Source organism: Phaenicophaeus curvirostris, chromosome 2, assembly GCF_032191515.1.
Source record: "Phaenicophaeus curvirostris isolate KB17595 chromosome 2, BPBGC_Pcur_1.0, whole genome shotgun sequence".
NCBI lineage: Eukaryota > Metazoa > Chordata > Aves > Cuculiformes > Cuculidae > Phaenicophaeus > Phaenicophaeus curvirostris.
Genome location: NC_091393.1, coordinates 27,748,690 through 27,767,107, shown reverse-complemented (window position 1 = coordinate 27,767,107; position 18,418 = coordinate 27,748,690). Strand labels below are relative to the sequence as shown.

The 18,418-nt window shown below is 41.9% G+C and overlaps 1 protein-coding gene across 17 annotated transcripts in view; it reads left to right on the top strand.

The window, feature by feature from the left end:
* The window catches only part of MYT1L (myelin transcription factor 1 like), a 333,318-nt gene that overhangs the window by 122,192 nt on the left and 192,708 nt on the right, over positions 1-18,418 (top strand). The gene's annotated exons all lie outside the window — the stretch shown is intronic.

The window sequence follows — 18,418 nt, the reverse complement described above, 5'->3', positions numbered from 1 at the left end:
CGCTCCCTCGGCCACCTTTTGTCTGCTCTCCCTCTCCAGACTCGCAGTTTTCCTGGCAAGTGCTGTCTGGTGCTTTCCACTTGTGTAGCGCATGCAAAATAATGCTGCCGTCTTGGCTGCTCCATGCTAATTAATGAGACAATTACAGGTATATCATTTTCAGCATTTCTATTAATTCATCCTAAAACTATACCAACATTTATGGAATATACTTTGGTTCTTGAACTGAGCGTGAAGATATAAATTTTTTTTTTAATGTATTGCCATTGTTAAATACTTTTAATAATATACCTCTCACAGCCTCTTTTTTCACCTCCTGTCTGAAATGAATGCACCTATTACTCCCAGTTTAATAGGAATATTAACAGGCTTCTCATAATACGTTGTCCTTTCAGGGCTTTAGGTTTCTCCACTGTACTCTTCTTTAAATGGGGAGGGCAAAATTAAGCACAGCATTCAAGTATGCAGTCTACATCAATTAGCATTGCATATTGTTGTTATTGCAGGTTGTTTAGCCTGGAGAAGAGGAGGCTGAGGGGAGACCTCATTGCTCTCTACAACTACCTGAAAGGGGGTTGTGGAGAGGAGGGAGCTGGGCTCTTCTCCCAAGTGATGGGGGACAGGATGAGAGGGAATGGCCTCAAGCTCCACCAGGGGAGGTTTAGGCCAGACGTTAGGAAAAAATTCTTCACAGAGAGGGTCATTGGGCAGTGGAACAGGCTGCCCAGGGAGGTGGTTGAGTCACCTTCCCTGGAGGTGTTTAAGGCATGGGTGGATGAGGTGCTGAGGGACATGGTTTAGTGTTTGATGGGAACGGTTGGACTCGATGATCCGGTGGGTCTCTTCCAACCTGGTTATTCTGTGATTCTGTGATTCTGTGATTTGCAATCTATTTTTAATGTTGTTCAATATCCTGTTTGAGCTTTTCTTTGCTCAAGAAGGGCAGGTGTTTCTCTGAGAATACATAGTTCGACTGATTCCCATTTAAGCTGGGGCAGAATGCATATTTAAGCCAATAACTCCTAAAATATGAAAAGGATTGATAAAATACACCTGGGTACTGGGAAGGAGCACAAGAAGCAGGGAAGAATTCTTAAAAAGACTAAAGAATTCCGAGCAGATTCTTCCCTGCAAGTGGGAATACAGAAGCAGAACGACTTTAGAAAGTAGGCAAATGCTGTAAAATATGTAGAGAAGCATATTTGCTTCATAAGAAAAGCAATGCTGAGATAGATGCTGAAAGAAAGAAAATGTCAGAATCAAGAGAAACCGAAAAAGACAGGTGTGTTTGGCCTAGTAGTCTTTTCTTCCTGCTGAAATGTCTCATGTTCTTACGTTCACAAGTTCTGCAGTTCCCGGTGTCACAGCAGCCCGGCTGCCGGGAAGGCTGGTCATCCCTAAGGCTTTAACAAATCCTGTATTGGGGAGGGGGACAGAGAGCACTGCAGTCAGCAAGCAAGCCCTCGTTCCCTTTGCTCCTGAGACTCCAGGCCTGACTTCCATAACGCTTCTAGTTTCAGAGCTGCAAAGCTGCCAATGTCAACACGGTTGTGACAACCGCCTTTAAAACGTGTGGCCAAGAAGCTAAATGGAAGAGAAAAGAAGAACGAATGTTAGGCTAAATGTTTTCCGGGTATGAAGCTTATATAAAATATTTTCTCTGCTTAGACTTTTTCATGACATTTATTTATCATCATTATTAGAGGAAAGGTCGATGTAAGGCGGAAGCAAATTTCTGCCTGAAAAATATTTGTCTTATGTACATTGAGTATTTTCTTTATCCAGTGTGCAAAGCCTTCCTTTGCCCCCTTAATTCCATCTCACCTGACAGCCTTTTAAAGGCATTTTTTCTAATATACGTCAGTCATTTTTCCTGAACTTCTTATTCTCTCTGGTTCTTTTACTAGTTTAATACCTATTTATTTGGTTTTATACCTGCGGACAAATGAATATTGTTGTAATCCTCATGTGACTTGCTTTCTCTTGGTTTTAGTTGAATACATTTGTCATTCCTCCTCTAAACTGTGAATTGTGAGTTCTTTGGAGCAAGTATTTTTTTCACTGAATATATGACACATGCTTAAGTCTTCTAGTAATCCATAGTGTTATAGATGCTTGCAGCAGTGGGATTCTCATCCCTAGTAAATTCATAGATGTTGCAACAACAGCAGCAATATAATAAATAAGACCTAAGAATGGTAGTATTCTTTTTTTTTTGTTTTCCTGTTCATGAAATACAGCCGTGAAATCTGGCAAACTTCATCACAGACATTTGTCTTCTGAGCTAAATGTCTGACTCTCTAGGGCAGGTCTTTCTGTAGTTTCAGCAATGAAAACATTCCAAACACGTGTTGATTTTAGCTTTAACGATGTATTATTCTGCATTATTTATTCAGCTTTACTACAAGCCGTGATTATCAGGCAGCAGTTCTTTCATCAGGCGGTTTACAATCTAAACATCAGGAGCAAGGAAGACTTGTCCCCAGTGGAGAAGGGGCTTGGGGAGCACTTAAACTGAGTGCATGTTAATCCACGGGGCCTGACAGGATGCACCCACAAATGCTCAGGGAGGAGGCTGATTTCATTGATGTCTGGGTCACAGTGACTGTGACAGGTTCCTGGTGACTAGAAGAAAGCCAGTGTCACTCCTGTCTTCAGGAAAGGCAAGAAAGAAAATCCAGGGAGCTGCAGTTCTTCCAGTCTTCTTCTGAAGAGAAAATAATTAATTTTTTCATTATTTTCTCTCTGTTTCTTGCTGCTGTTGTACATGAACACTTGCAGTAGCTGGGTAAGGCAAAACGTGGCATTGGGTGCATTTCTGATGGAAAACTGAGGCAGAAATAAGATTCATTAGTTTTAGCTCATTATTTTATAATCTCAAATTGTTCAGAACACAATCTTACATGGAACTTGCTATGTTCAAAACAGGATTTCTGTTGCCTTTAATATGAGCAATATTTAATATAATCTGATCCTGCTGTTTCTGGCAATGAGGCTTTGGTGCCAGGCTTTGAAGCAAAGGTAAGGAACACAGCTAGCATCACCTGCTCAATGTTGGGTTGAAATGACCTGACTGCCATGACATGGGTCTTTGTACCAGAGGCAGAAACAGCTGCAGAGTCTTCAGGCAGGATTTGGCTGTCTTAACCTCTCTGTTCTGCCTCATTCTGCTCTCATTCTGATATACCTAGAGGATGATAACCTACTGCTGTCATCAGTTGTTTCATATGCTTGCATGGTAGTAATTAGTGCAGTGGAACAAATGATTCCAGTTTGGCAGATAACCAGTCTTGGCAAGATGAGGCCATATGATCAAATTTTAGGGATTTTTATTTGCTCAGAAAACCAGAAAATATTTAACTACAAAAAGAAACATTTTAAAAGAATGGTCTTAGCTCTGTCATTTCACAGTCTCTGTGTGTTTGAAATTTTAAACTTGATGGAAACTTAGGTTTTCCATTCTGGTCATGGAAAAACAAACCCACTTTTTAGAAAGCAATACAATAATCCAAACATTTCCATTCTTTAGAAAATGTAACTGTATTTTTGCTTCTTATATTCTTTGTAAACATTATTGCAGTACATTAGACTGTAAGTGTGTATCAATGTTTTCCCTATTCATTTTTTCATAATTTCCTTTCAAAAAAATGTGAGTTTCATCTATAATTGTGTTTCATTTTTGTAATAAATTATGACATAGGGAGAAAGTATCAAAATGACATTCCAAAACCAACACAAACTCATGAATTGGTTACCACTCCAACTGGAAACTTGTTTGTTTACATCAAAGAAAAATCAAACCTTATTCAACTTTAGTTTAAAACCTTTTTTTCATAAGATGAAGATTTACCCTGTCTGGATTATCCATTGCTCAGGAGTTAATCTAATGACTTTACATTATTATGTCATTCAAATTTTCAGAGCTTTCTATGTTGGTCATACAATGGACCAGAACAAAACCAAATGGTACAGAATCACAAAAGCAGATTAGCTCCTCAGTGTTTCTACTCCCATTTGTTCCAGTATTTGTGCAACACATTTCAAACAGGGTTTGAGTGTTGTGTGTGTGTAAATATACATATATAAATCTTAGAAGGTGGGGAAAACTCTGGTGGTTTTTTTAGATCTATGTCTGTTTTTGCATTTTTCTATCTAGCTTTCTATCCCCTTTTCGTGCCGTTCTTTTTTATTCATCCAGTATCAATGGTGAAAATGAAGCAAACAGTGAATACTGCCCTTCAGGGAATGGACTGCCAAGCGTACCTGGAGGATAGAGAGGTGAAGAAACAGGCTAGCTAGATAGGAGCTCCTTTTGCCTTCTGGTAAAAAGACATGATGGGCATGAGGAGTGAGTATGGGATAGTTGTAGAATCATAGAATGGATTTGGATTATGTGAACAAATTTTTCCTGATGTCCAATCTGAACTTCCCCTGATGAGCCTTGAGGCCATTCCCTCTTGCCCTATCACCTGTCACTTGGGAGAAGAGACCAACACCCACCTTTCTACAACCTCCTTCTAGGTAGCTGTAGACAGTGATAAGGTCTCCCCTCAGCCTCCTCTTCTCCAGGCTAAACAACCCCAGCTCGCTCAGCTGCTCCTCAAAAGTTCAGGTTCAGCATAAGGCTACCTACTGTCCGTCCTGGGGCTGCAAGATCTTTGTTTTCCAGTATATGTGTGGAAATGCCAAACAATCAGATACCACTCAGTCATACATAATCTGAGCAGAATACACAATGGGCAAAAGAAAGATGCCTCAATTCATTGCACAGAAAGCAAGCAGACCGTTGGGTGCATGTTCGCCATGAGCAGACTGCAATACTGGATTGTGCCATGCTGCTAATGACTGAAAGCAAGTCAACATGAATGAAATTGGTAGAAAAAATCTTGATATCCTGAAGCAGGAAAAGGCAAAGGAAAGGGGAACTGTGAGATTTAACCTAGAGAAGGCTGAGGGGAGACCTCATTGCTCCATATAATTACCTGAAAGGAGGTTGTGGAGAGGAGGGAGCTAGCCTCTTCTCCCAAGTGAAAGGGAACAGGACAAGAGGGAATGGCCTCAAACTCCGCCAGGGGAGGTTCAGGCTTGATGTCATGAAAAGAATTTTCATGGAAAGGGTCATTGGGCACTGGAACAGGATGCCTATGGAGGTGGTTGAGTCACCTTCCCTGGAGGTGTTTAAAAGATGGGTGGATGAGGTGCTGAGGGACATGGTTTAGTGATTAATAGGAATGGTTGGACTCGATGATCTTGTCGGTCTTTTCCAACCTAGTGATTCTGTGAGATTCTGTTGACCTGTTATATGATACTGGCACTAAGCAATCACAATCGTGGTCCTAAGAGTGAATCTTTACATGCTGAACTGTGTCAGTTTACATGTAGGTGTTTAAAAAAGGAGTGACAAGAAACCAGAATCACAGAATAACCAGGTTGGAAGAGACCCACTGGATCATCGAGTCCAACCATTCCCATCAAACACTAAACCATATCCCTCAGCACCTCATCCACCCGTGCCTTAAACACCTCCAGGGAAGGTGACTCAACCACCTCCCTGGGCAGCCTGTTCCACTGCCCAATGACCCTTTCTGTAAAGAATTTTTTCCTAACGTCTAGCCTAAACCTCCCCTGGCGGAGCTTGTGGCCATTCCCTCTTGTCCTGTCCATTAGCAACTGCTAATACAGCAGTTGCTGTTATTAGTATGAAAATGTTAAGTAGGTTTAACCCCATTGAAGTGACTCCTAAAGAAAACAATTGCCACATCTCCTGTATGCCTCCTTACTCCCCCAAAACCACACTGAACAGGCATGGCGATTCTCTTAATTTTCCACATCTGCTATAAATCTTTGGCTTCAAGAGTAAGAGTCACAAAGATGTCAGAATAAAATTAGTTTCAATGTCTATGTCTATACAAAGTAGTAAAAAGCACATTGGTGTCCTGTCTGGCCCTGAGGGCAAGTGACAAAGCGTGGATACATCCATGTAGCTACACTTTGTTCTCCACTAGAACACGTCAGCCTTGTCTGTGTTGCAGGTTGGGAACCATCCCAGCCTTGCCTTACACTCCAAACCGTGCCCAGGTGTTGCCTGGAAGAGTACTAGTTCCCATGCGTCAGATCTATGCCAAGGAGCATACTAACAATTAAATAATGTGGACAGTTGCATGTGATAGTGCCCTGGCCCTATTTAGTTTACTAGCATAACATTTTACTAGACGCTGTCTGCAAAGGAAGCTGCTGGCACAATAAAACCAACAAGAGCTGTAACTGCTAAACTGTTTGGGTACCAATTAGCTGGATCTTTATAGGACCAACCGTAGAGTGAAGGGAATCAAGGGTAATTTTTTCAGTATGAATATCATAATAGTAACAATTGTTCTGGAATAAACACTATAGCTCAAATACCATAGTGTTCAACTATGCTGTATCTCCATACTGTATTAGAAAAGTACACGTTCAGTGGCAATTTGATATCTCTAATATTCCCTACTTCCTCACTTCCTATGGACAGTTCTCTTCCACAGAATTGAAATTATTGTTTATTATCCAATATTTTCCAAGGATATACAAAGTAAGTTCAACCAGTTTCTTTTGAAATAAAGCAGCGACTGCTCAGTAGTTCCTCTTTATTTTTTTAGTCGTCCCTCACTTCCAGGACAGACCTCTCTGGGCTTACATTGCAAATGTACAGTAGGACTTTTCAGCTACTTTTACCCTTCTTCAAAAGCTCTGAGACGCTTGACAGCTCTGGCTAAGTAGAAGTTTTCCACTTGAGCAGTCCATTCAATCAAATGAAGTTGTAATGTCCAAATGATTCAAGTATGTTCTTCATCAGAACAAAAAAGACACTTGGAATTTGTGACCTCACGGGTGAGAATAAAATTTTCCGTCCTGAATATTCAGTACCTTTAATTTTGCCTCTGAGATAGCATATATTTGAGTATAGAAAGACAGACTTATGTCAGTCTACCCCACTGCAACAATCACATGTGGAGGACTCGCAGGTATGAGATTAAATAAAAGTCTGGTTTAAATCATTGTGCCAGAAAACAAAGTTATGACCAAAACAGAAGCTGGATGCCAACCTGCTTTTTAATTCTGATTTTTGTTTTGGAAGCTAAATGGCAATTACTTTGGGATGTATTGTGGTAGAGGCAGGGAGAGGATGCAACCTGATCATTACATGTCTTCTTTTTTAAATCTTTTAATAAACAAACTAATTACTTATCTGATTCCCCATTCACTGAGGTGAGGACAAATCTATCTGGATGTATTTGTGTGGCATATATTGTAGTCGCAGCCGTGTTGAAATAGTTTTATCTGCCACTAGTTCTAAGAAGGAGGCTTTGTATGCCATATATGTCTTCTACAAGCTACATATTATAACAGCTATAGATACTGGCTTTCCACAACACTGTGATTTAAAAAACTTGTTGAGAAATTGAACAGGTGGTTTTAGACTTGGGAAGAACAAAGATAATTTCCTTTGGAAATTACTTATTGGAGTCTATTGCTGCTAATATAAAGCTTATGGGAAAACTTAAAAAGCAGGACATAGAGACTTTGATACCCCATAGGTAGGGAGTAAGATATTTTAGCTTGATATTCTTTTCACTACATGACATTTAATATTATTTTTAAATGAAATTGATATTAATTAATTCTCTAAAATGGTCATCCTTGTAGGATTTTAACTTGACTTGTATGGAATCAAATTTCTGTGACTCAGTGAGAGAAAAATGACATGAATTGCTGATGCTAAATAATAAGTAAAATGTCTTTAGGGCCTTCTGTTCCCTCTGGATATCTATCTTGAGAATGCTTACTAGAAATCAGTGATTGGTGACGACAATCTATTTCAAACCACACTTTATAACCTGCCACATTAGTTTTGGCCTTGAAATTCTTAAAAGGAAAGATTCTGAAATAACGTGTTCTCAGATCAAACACCTGCCTTTTATTGGACAGGAGGAGTTTGCTGAAAAATGAAATATTCAGGAAGGTTCCTTAATCAATGATACAATATTTCTTCTGATGCTGGTAACTATTCCCTTAACACCTTTATAATAGGAATAAGAATCATAGAATCATGGAATCTTAGAATAGTTTGGGTTGGAAGGGACCTGAAAGATCACCCAGTTCCACCTCCTCCCACTGGATCAGGTGCCCAAGCCCCATCCAACCTGGCCTTGAACACCTCCAGGGACGGGGCAGCCACAGCTTCCCTGGGCAACCTGGGCCAGGGCCTCATCACTCTCATCGTGAAGAAATTCCTCCTTATGTCTAGAAGTAATGGATAATTTTTTATGAACACCTTTTGAATAATGTTTTTAGTTCTAAAAGTATGTCTGCTAATGTTTGTTTAATATTATCAGCAAAATGAGTTCGTGCTGTTCTTCCTCACTCTGAAGATCTTATTTTAAAGTTTAAATGAAAGTGGTTACACTGTTCATATTTAGGGTTCATTGAAAATCTCTTGGGTATTTGGCTATTTGACTGACTCCTTCAAGAAATTATGGACTGCTCTTTGAGACTGCATTCTTTGTCTGAGGTGACACTAGATCCACATTTTACAGAGAAAATAGATGGCTTAATTTTCTTTTTTGTTACGATACTTATGGCTTCCTGGCTTTATTGTGGTTTTCAGGCAGATTATCTCCCTGAATAAGCTGTAAACATTCCAATTGCATCACCAAAAGATAATGAAATATTAAAAGCAAAATAATAGTACTCTTTGGAAATGTTTTGCATTTCCTCATTTTTAAGAGACAGGCAAAAAGTCCATGTCCATTAAAATTATAAATTAAGTGTCTCCAAAGGCGTGATTATTCTTAATTTGTGTCAGTCCTGCAAAGTGGTTACTGAGTGATCTGACCTGGAGAGACTGATGGAAAAGATCACATCAAGTACTAGAAGTGTGCTGATCCTCATGGCCTTGGAAGCCAACCTGTTGAGGTAACAAGTTGGTCTGTCTTAAAAGACCACACCTGCACAAGAGGTAGAAGCAAACACTTTAATTAATGCTAGTTCCTGAGATGATGGGGAGATGAAGAGCTCTTGCATGAAAGTACTACCTTTTACGTACACCGGTCTCTGGTCTCATAAAAAAAAATGTCTCTCTATGTGACTCTCTGTGAAAATAGTTTTAAAATAGTTTATCTGTCATATTTGATGACAGAAGATGAGTGGGAAAGAGAGACCACAAAACCTTGGTTTAAAACAAGAAATGCACGGGAAAATAATTGAGGGGAGAGAAGTGTTGCTTAAGCCTCTTGTTTTATTTCTCTGTTTTTCTGTACATTTTAATTCTTTGCCTTTCTTTGTTAATATTTTTTCCTAGCTTTCTATTACTGGCGATAGCCATTGCACTCTCTCTCCCTCTCCCAGTAGGAACTAGCATTAAGAACAAGAAGGCACAAATACACCTGCATTAACAGCTCGAGAATTCGACCGCAAACAGTAATCATGGCCATTTTAAAATTCTCTGCATCCATTGTAACTTCAAGGTAGATGGAGAGAATTTATCCTCATGGGAAAAGCATTTTACCCCTGGCTTTTTCTCAGAAGTTTCGGACATTTTTTAAAAAGCGCTGAGCAGCTGCAACTCTCATCATCACTGATTCATTTAAAAAAAACCAAACCAAACCAAAACCCAGCAACAAGTGTATCTGGGAGCTTTTGGCATGTTCATTTACTTATTAGATGGGAGATATACTGTGTTGAAAATCTTAGAGTCAGAGAGTCTCTAGGCTGGAAAAGACCTTTGAGATCATCAAGTCCAACTGTACCTGTCCACTACTAAATCATATCTCCAAGTACTTCATCTTCCAGTCTTATAAACACCTCCAAGGATGGTGACTCCACCACCTCCCTGGGCAGCCTCTGCCAGTGCCTGAGAACCCTTTCAGTGAAGAAATTTTTCCTCATGTCCAATCTGAAGGACAATCAGGGGAGGCTCAGACTAGATATCAGAAAGAAATTTTTCACAGAAAGGGTCACCATGCACTGGCAGAGGCTGCTCAGGGAGGTGGTTGAGTCCCTATCCCTGGAGGTATTTAAAAGATGGGTAGACGAGGTGCTGAGGGACGTGGTTTAGGGGCAGATAGGAATGGTTGAACTCGATGATCCAAGAGGTCTTTTCCAACCTGGTGATTCTATGAACCTGCCCTGACACAGCTTGAGGCTATTCCCTCTCATCCTATCACTTGGGAGAAGAGACCAACACCCACCTTGCTACAACCTCCTTTTAGGTAGTAGTAGACAGTGATAAGGTCTCTCCTCAGCCTCCTTTTCAAGTTTATATGAAGAGTTCATAAAAAATAAATTCCAAGTTATAATTGCATACAGATCTCTAGTTTCTGACTTTAAGGGTATCTGTTAGTGTTTGTGACTGATGTCCTCATCGGAGGACAGAAAGCTGGGAATGGCCTTATATGAAGAAGAATTCCTACTGAAGAAATCAAAGCTAATATCAATTGAAAGAGTATCATGTGAAGTTGTTGTTTTACCTTTTCCTTTCACAAGAACAATTTCCCCAAAAGGCTTTTCTTTTAAACAGTGCTTCACTTTACTACTCGCCTACACCCAAAGAAACATCTTTGAAATCTTTCCAAAAAAAACAGGTGTACAGATTATTCTTCCTAAAGCCTGTATAGCATTAGCTTTCAGCATGGAAACTGTGTTCTCCCAGTGAGACTAATCACATGATACTGGGCATAATAGTGATACTGGGACCCACTCAGGCTGGCAAAACTGAATAGAAATCAGACCTATCACTTACCTGGGACCTGTTCCAATTTTACTTTGGATTAAAACCAACTTGCTTGGAACCATTGCCCTCTGTTCTCTATCTGTCCCCTCCAATCCTCTTCTTCCTGAAAACAGAGAGCAATAATTGAATTGCATATTTTATTATGCTTTAGGCATCCAAAATATAGTTTGTAACCTACTTTTTTTTCTTTCCAACTACCTCAATGGTGGTACTTTTAATGGAAATGTTGATTCATCTCCATGCAGGATTGATTTCTGTCATCTGTTTTTTAACAGGAGGGTAAGTTTTGCAGGCTTCAGGACTTGTGACGTTATCTTAAAACTAAATTCTCCTGCTCTGAGTTAGGACTCCAGGGTACTATGCTGGTGGCCTAAGCGTAGGGGTTGGCCACACACTCCTAAGCCTTAAAATTCCACTGCCTTCTACTGTTGCCCACTTTATGCTGGCCACAGAGATGGTTGCATCGGTGTGCTGTGGTATGCATGTAATTGGAAGCATTCTGTGACCTATCAGGATGAAAGCTGCAATTTAAATGCAAATTATTGTTATCCAGCATATTAAAATACAGGGAGTGGCATTAATATGTGAGAGAGACACAAAACCCCTTTCCAGTCCATGTCATTTTTTAATGGGATTGTATATTTAGACATAACAGGAGACTTAACAATTACCACACAATATCTGCGTGTTCCTCAAGTATAAAATATGGCATGAAAGTGACTTATAATATATGAAGCCTAGTGGCACCCATGGACTTCCCATCCCACACTCCAAGTACTGGTTCTTCCACATTTTCTGCTGGCATGAAAATAATTTGAGACAAGCAGCACCTCAAAGACTGAAAGAGGCTGATAAGTCAGACCCACAAGATAGTCTGCAGTGAAAAACAGAGAGGCGCAAACTTTATCTGTTTGTTTGTGACAAAGCTGTGGGCAACAAGGAAGAAAGGAGCAAAACACACTTGTTCTTGTGACAGCCTGAAGATGTTATTCACGGCACTTCTGGGATGCCATAATGCTGGTAACAGCAGCTTGTAGCGTGGAAAACACTCTTTCATCCTCATGCTTTCTGACTTCTCTCTGTAGCAATTTGCCATTAGCAGATCCTAAATAGGGAGTAAACAAATGCAGCTGTCAACAAATATCAGGTTCCGATTGCCAGTGTCTTCAGGAGATTTTGATCATTTTGAATTATCAGAGGAAAAGAAGCTTTGCTTTATGAACTGATAAAAAACTGTTTGAATAGAATCATAGAATCATAGAATCACCAGGTTGGAAGAGACCCAGTGGATCATCGAGTCCAACTGCTCCTATCCATGCCCTGGTTCCTGGGGGATGCTCCCCCTCTTTCTGTGGTGCACAAGGCTCGGTCTTTTATGAAGAGCACTACTAAGCTCTCATCCAGGTCACAGGGGCCCCAGTAGCCTCACCAGCCCTGCTTGGCATGCCCTCCAGCCTCCCCCACCCTGCCCGTGGGCACAATATCATGCAGCCTGAGCCGTGGGAAGCATTAAGACCTTGCCTACATGGTGAGATGCTATGGGACCTGCCCTTTCTATACATTGGAGCTTGCCCTAGGAGCCCTTCACAGCTAGAGAAGAAGGCCTGCGTGGATATCATGAGGTTCAGCAAGGCCAAGTGCAAGGTTCTACACCTAGGTTGGGGCTATCCCTGGTTTCAATACAGGATGGGGGATGGCGTGATTGACGGCAGCCCTGCAGAGAAGGATTTTGAGTGCTGGTTGATGAGAAGCTTGACATGAACCAGCAACATGTACTCACAGCCCAGAAGGCCAACTGTGTCCTGGGCTGCATCAAAAGCAGCGTGGCCAGCAGGGTGAGGGAGGGGATTCTGCCCCTCTATTCCACTCTTGTCAGATCCCAACTGGTTCTCTGTGTCCGGTTCTGGAATGCCAGCATAAGAAGGATATCGAAGTGTCAGAATGCATCCAAAGGAGGGCCACAGAGATGATCCAATGGCTGGAGCACCTCTGAGAGAGTTGAAGTTGTTCAGCCTGGAGAACAGAAGGCTCTGGGGAAGACCTTAGAGTGGTCTGAGGGGGCTACGGGAAAGCTGAGGAGGGTCTTTTACCAGGGACATGGAGTGATAGGGCATGGGGGAATGGCTTCAAGTTGGATGGGGAGAAGATTTAAACTAGACATTAGGAAGAATCTCTTTACAATGAGGGTGGTGAGGCATTGGCACAGGTCGGCCAGGGAAGTTGTGGATGCCTTCTCCCTGTAAGTGTTCAAGGCCAGGCTGGATAGAGCTTTGAGCAGCCTGTTCCAGTAAGAGGTGTCCCTGCCCATTGCAGGAGCTCAGAACTGAGTGGGTTTTAAGGCCCCTTCCAAACCCAAATCATTCTATTATTCTATGATTCTAATTCTAGGGGAACCTCCAGACCCTGCAGGATACCACAGCCATCCTCCAGGTGGGGGTCGTAGCCTTGCAGGCTTCTATAACACCTTCTGAACCCACAGCAAACTCTGCTACCTGAACTCTTCAGAACCGATTGAGTAGTGTGTAGGGGCCTTTTAGTCAGACATGGTGTCATCTGCAAACTTTCTGAGGGTGCACTTGATCCCACTGTCTATGTCACTGATGAAGATATTTAAACAGTACTGGTCATGATGCCACCCCCTGAGGGACGTCACTTGTCACTGATCCTCATCAGGACATTAAGGCATTGACCCTCTGGATAGGACCATCCAACCAGTTCCTGATCCACTGAACAGCCCACCCATATCCATATGTCTGCAATTTAGAGAAAAGGATGTTGTGGGCGACTGTATTAAAGGCTTTTTAGAAGTTCAGACAGGTGATGTCTGTAGCTCTTCCCTTGTCCACTGAGGTGGTCACTCCGTCATAGGAGGCCACTAGGTTGGTCAGATAGGACTTGTCTTGGTCTCAATTCACCTCCCTGTCCTCCATGTCCCTTAGCATAGCTTCTAGGAGGATCTCTTCCATGGCCTTCCCAGGCACAGAGGTGAGGCTGGCAGGTTGGTAGTTTCCAGCATTCTCCTTTCTACCCTTTTTAAGAATAGATGTGATGTTGTAGCTGCCCCATCCCTGGAAGTGTTCAAGGCAGGGCTAGATGGGGCCTCAAGCAGCCTGATCCAGTGGGAGGTGTCCCAGCATGTGGCAGAGCGAGTGGAATTAGATGATCTTTAAGGCCCCTTCCAACTCCAGCCATTCTATGATTGTATGATTCCCTTCTTCCAGTCACCATGGACTATCCCTGACAGCCATGATTTTGCAAATACCGTGAAGAGCGGTATCAGCCAGTTCCCTCTGGACTCTTGGATGCATCTCATTAGGTCCCATAGACTTATGTTCAGGTTCTTTGGTGGTCATGAATGTCATCTTCTCTTACAGTGGGAAGGACTGAGCTCCCCTGAGTCCTTGTCTTGCAGTCCATGCACTCAGGAAGCAGAGGAAGAGAGACTGCCAGAGATGAACGAGATATCAGTACTTGTAGTCTTTTAGAACAAGTTGAAAGAATTCAAAATTTTTATTTAAACTTACAGCACACAAAAATTCAGACTTCATTTTCAATATCTGCTCTACTACTTACCAAAATACTCTGAAAATTCTGTTGGTAACTCTGAACTGCTCCTGTGTTACAAAAGAACAAAAGAAATCCTGGATTTCTGCAGGTAGAGACTTCTCAGCGTATGAGCTGAAAGAAGTCTAGTCAGGTCATCCACCATGTCCCTGAAGCTGCCAGGACAAGGAAAAGAAGGCTGAAGGCTGAATGATCCCAAGTTATATTGCAATTGATCTGGGGCTGCAGCCAGCCTGATACAGTTTTGAATAGCTTTGGGGCTGCTCTAAACGACGTCTGAGACCAAGCTGTGCTCCCATGTCAGGGAGACATAAATAACTTCCTGCTTTCTCAGCTGAATATTGAGGGTTTTTGTTAAAGGAAAGAGGAAAAAGTACAGCTTTGTGGAAAAAAAAAATATAATTACTACTCTTCAAGATACAGAGAATACATATTCAGCTCTTTATTTGATGTACAATATTAACACATTGATGCCCTGGGATTGGTGTCCTATTATGCTGTATGGCCAGAGTTAAAAGTGGCACCTGAACAAATAAATGGCTGTTTTGAAGAGACAAGACAGGAGGAAAAACAGAATAAAGGAGGTATTGTTATTCCCTTGCAACAAAGGAAGATGAAATGAGGGGTCCTATGTCACGCTGAAAGTTTGTGTATAGTCTGAGGACGGCACGTGGGGGTCCTGGGTCTACCTGCTGTCCTCACCACCACACACCTCTGACATTCCTAGGAGACCGTGAGTCTCCAGAACCCTGCCTCTGTCATACTTTCTTGGCACAGCATTGCACGCCTTGTCACATAAAAGGCAATTTTAAACAGATGTAAAACATGGTCCACAATAGGAAAGAGTAAAGTCTTCTACTTGAGGGCCATGAAGGTGATTGGAGGGCTGGAGCACCTCCCCTATGAGAGCTACCAGTAAATGGATTCCTTCTGTTTTCAGCTCAGTTCAAATAGTCATAATTTACATTTTAGTACTGTTAGCTACTTCAAAGTTGATTAATGTTCATTAGAAAAATGCACCATGGAGATAATGGCGTCTACTGTGTGAGACATGTCCCTGTGAGGTCCAAGGAGGCAAGTTGAATCTAGGCTCAAGAGCCTTGTTAAAGGTTGGAATGACATGGAGGAGGAGCTTAATGGTCCTAGGAAGGGAAAACAGGAATGTCATTCTAAGCATTGGTATAACATTCTATGATTTTCTACTAATTCTCAACACAAGAAGGATACGGTACTTTTGGAACAGGTCTGGAAGAGGGCTACAACCATGATCCAGTGGCTGAATCACCTCCCATATGAGGACAGGCTGAGAGACTTGAGGTTGTTCAGCCTGGAGAAGAGAAGACTCTGAGAAGACCTTATAGCGACCTTGCAGTACCTGAGAGGGGCCACAAGAAAGCTGGGGAGGGACTTTTTTCAAAGGCATAGAGTGATAGGATGAGTGTATGGCTTTAAATTAGAGAGGGGAAGATTCATACTACATATTAGCAGGAAATTCTTCATGATGGGGGTGGTGTGGCCCTGGCCCAGGTTGCCCAGGGAAGCTGTGGCTGCCCCATCCCTGGAGGGGTTCAAGGCCAGGTTGGATGGAGCTTGGGCAACCTGGTCCAGTGGGAAGTGTCCCTGCCCATGGCAGGGGGGGCTGGGATTACATGATCTTTAAGATCTCTTCCAACTCAAACCATTCCATGATTCTATGATTCTATGATTCTATGATTTTTACTGTTGTTGCTCCAAGATAGCTGAGCTCTTGTCATTTTCTGGTGTCCTGGATTGCACCAAATGTGTTGAGACCGTCTTATCCTCTCTGCTTTCATTTATTGTGTATCCGTTTTGCTTTAAAAAAAATGCATTAATCTGCTCTTTATCACAATTACTGAACAAACAGAATATCAATCACAGCCAGGTGAAAACTGCAGAGAATGTCTGCCTGTTTGGCACTGCCTGCCCTCAGTGTGCCAGCCCTCTGCTCCCACTAAGCCTAACAACCAATGCCATCTACAGGTCTCAGCGGTGATCAGGGGACACTTCCAAACCCACCAGAGACATCTTGTGGCATTTCAAGTAGAGGCTGACGCTATAGATGGAGCTGAGCTGTTCTGCTGCCCCTCTCCAAAACACAGCACAGAATCATAGAATCACCAGGTTGGAAGAGACCCACCGGATCATCAAGTCCAACCATTCCTATCAAACACTAAACCACGTCCCTCAGCACCTCGTCCACCCGTCCCTTAAACCCCTCCAGGGAAGGTGACTCAACCCCCTCCCTGGGCAGCCTCTGACAGGGACCAATCACCCTTTCTGTGAAAAATTTTTGGTGAAATTTTTTTTAAATTTAATATTGAGACCTCCCTTCAGAGTTTTGGGAAGTTCAAATATATTTTTTTCCTAGAAAACCTGATAGAGTCAGAGTTAAAACTAATTCAGGTTGTTTGTTTGCATAGGAAGCTTGCATGAAATGGTACATAAGGCACTGAAACATCACATATGCACTTACATCTTTTCAGTATTTGACTTCCTATATTTCTTTGCCCTTAGCAAGGATTGATGTAGATTTGAAGCCTGAAATACTTTCTCAAATAAACAGGACATTCTTCAAGAACTTAGCACACTGCTGACATAATCTTGGAAAGACTTCCTAATGTTGCCTGAACAAATCTTTCTGCACAAACTTGGGTTTATTCTCTGGCATCGCCCTCTCACTACATCAAAACCTCAAGCTCCATCATGGCCTCAAGCATCAACTACATCACGGCCTCAAGCTCCGCCAGGGGAGGTTTAGGCTGGACATTAGGAAAAAGTTTTTCACGGAAAGGGTCATTGGGCACTGGCAGAGGCTGCCCAGGGAGGGGGTTGAGTCACCTTCCCTGGAGGGGTTTAAGGGATGGGTGGACGAGGCGCTGAGGGACATGGGTTAGTGATTGATGGGAATGGTTGGACTCGATGATCCGGTGGGTCTCTTCCAACCTGGTTATTCTATGATTCTATGATTCTATGAAAACAATGCTGTCTGGTATGAAGGCTGGAAATCCTTTTTGCCACTGGTTGTGAAAAAAAACAGGTTTTACATTGATGCAAGACAAGTGACTAAGAAGTTTCTGAGTCTGGGTCTGACCAGCATTTTGCCAAATTGGAGGCACAAAGCGCTAGAACCAAAATGGTGCTTCGACTCCTTACCAGTAGCAATTTAGATCATGGTAAGCAATTCTTTGAATCAGAAGAATCTTGTCAGTGGCAGAAAAGCCCAGGTTAAAATTTGAAGGCACAGGAATATTCTTAGGGATATGATTTAGTAGCGGACAGGTACGGTCGCTCTTGATGATCTCGAAGGTCTTTTCCAACCTGATGATTCTATGAATAAAATCAAGGCCTTGCAGTACTTAGGAGTAAGTTCTTTGTTCCTTCACATTGCTGACACCTCAGCCTCAGCAATCTGACATGCCTGCAATTGTTCTCTGGCAAAGCAAAGTTTGTGTTAGCCTTTGCTCTCGCCTGCTAGGGGACACATCTTGTCTTCAAGCATCTTCCTTCATGTTTCTCACTTGTATACTACTGGCAAGGTTGTCCAGCTGTTCTCTTAAGTATTTATCTCCAAGAATATTGTATTGCTCTGCAATCTGCTCAGATTTGCTTGGATATGAGATAAAATCCTGCATTTGTGACAGTAGACCTCAATATAATGACACACCAGGTTACTATGCATTGTAAATACTTAATGTTCTGTATTCTTTGGGTTAATCGAGACTACTCAGACTGAAGATTTTTTACATGCGTTGGGGAAGCATTAACACCTAAGCACATTACTATGTTATACAACGTTTAATTTATATTTATTTTCCTTAAATATAGGGAAAACAGCCCAAGGAGCGTGGTGCAGCAGCTGTCCTGAACTCTGTAAGATTTAGGGAAGCCAGAATTTTAAGCACTTTGATGTATGAATCGTATGGACCAGAATTCATTTTGAAATTTTATTCTTTGTTTCACTGGCATATTGAGTTGACATGAAAAGCCTCAGCTTTGTAAAAAGTAAAATTTGCCTCAGTGTTCCTTCAAGACAGGTGCTAAAAGACAAGTGTGGGTTGATTTGTC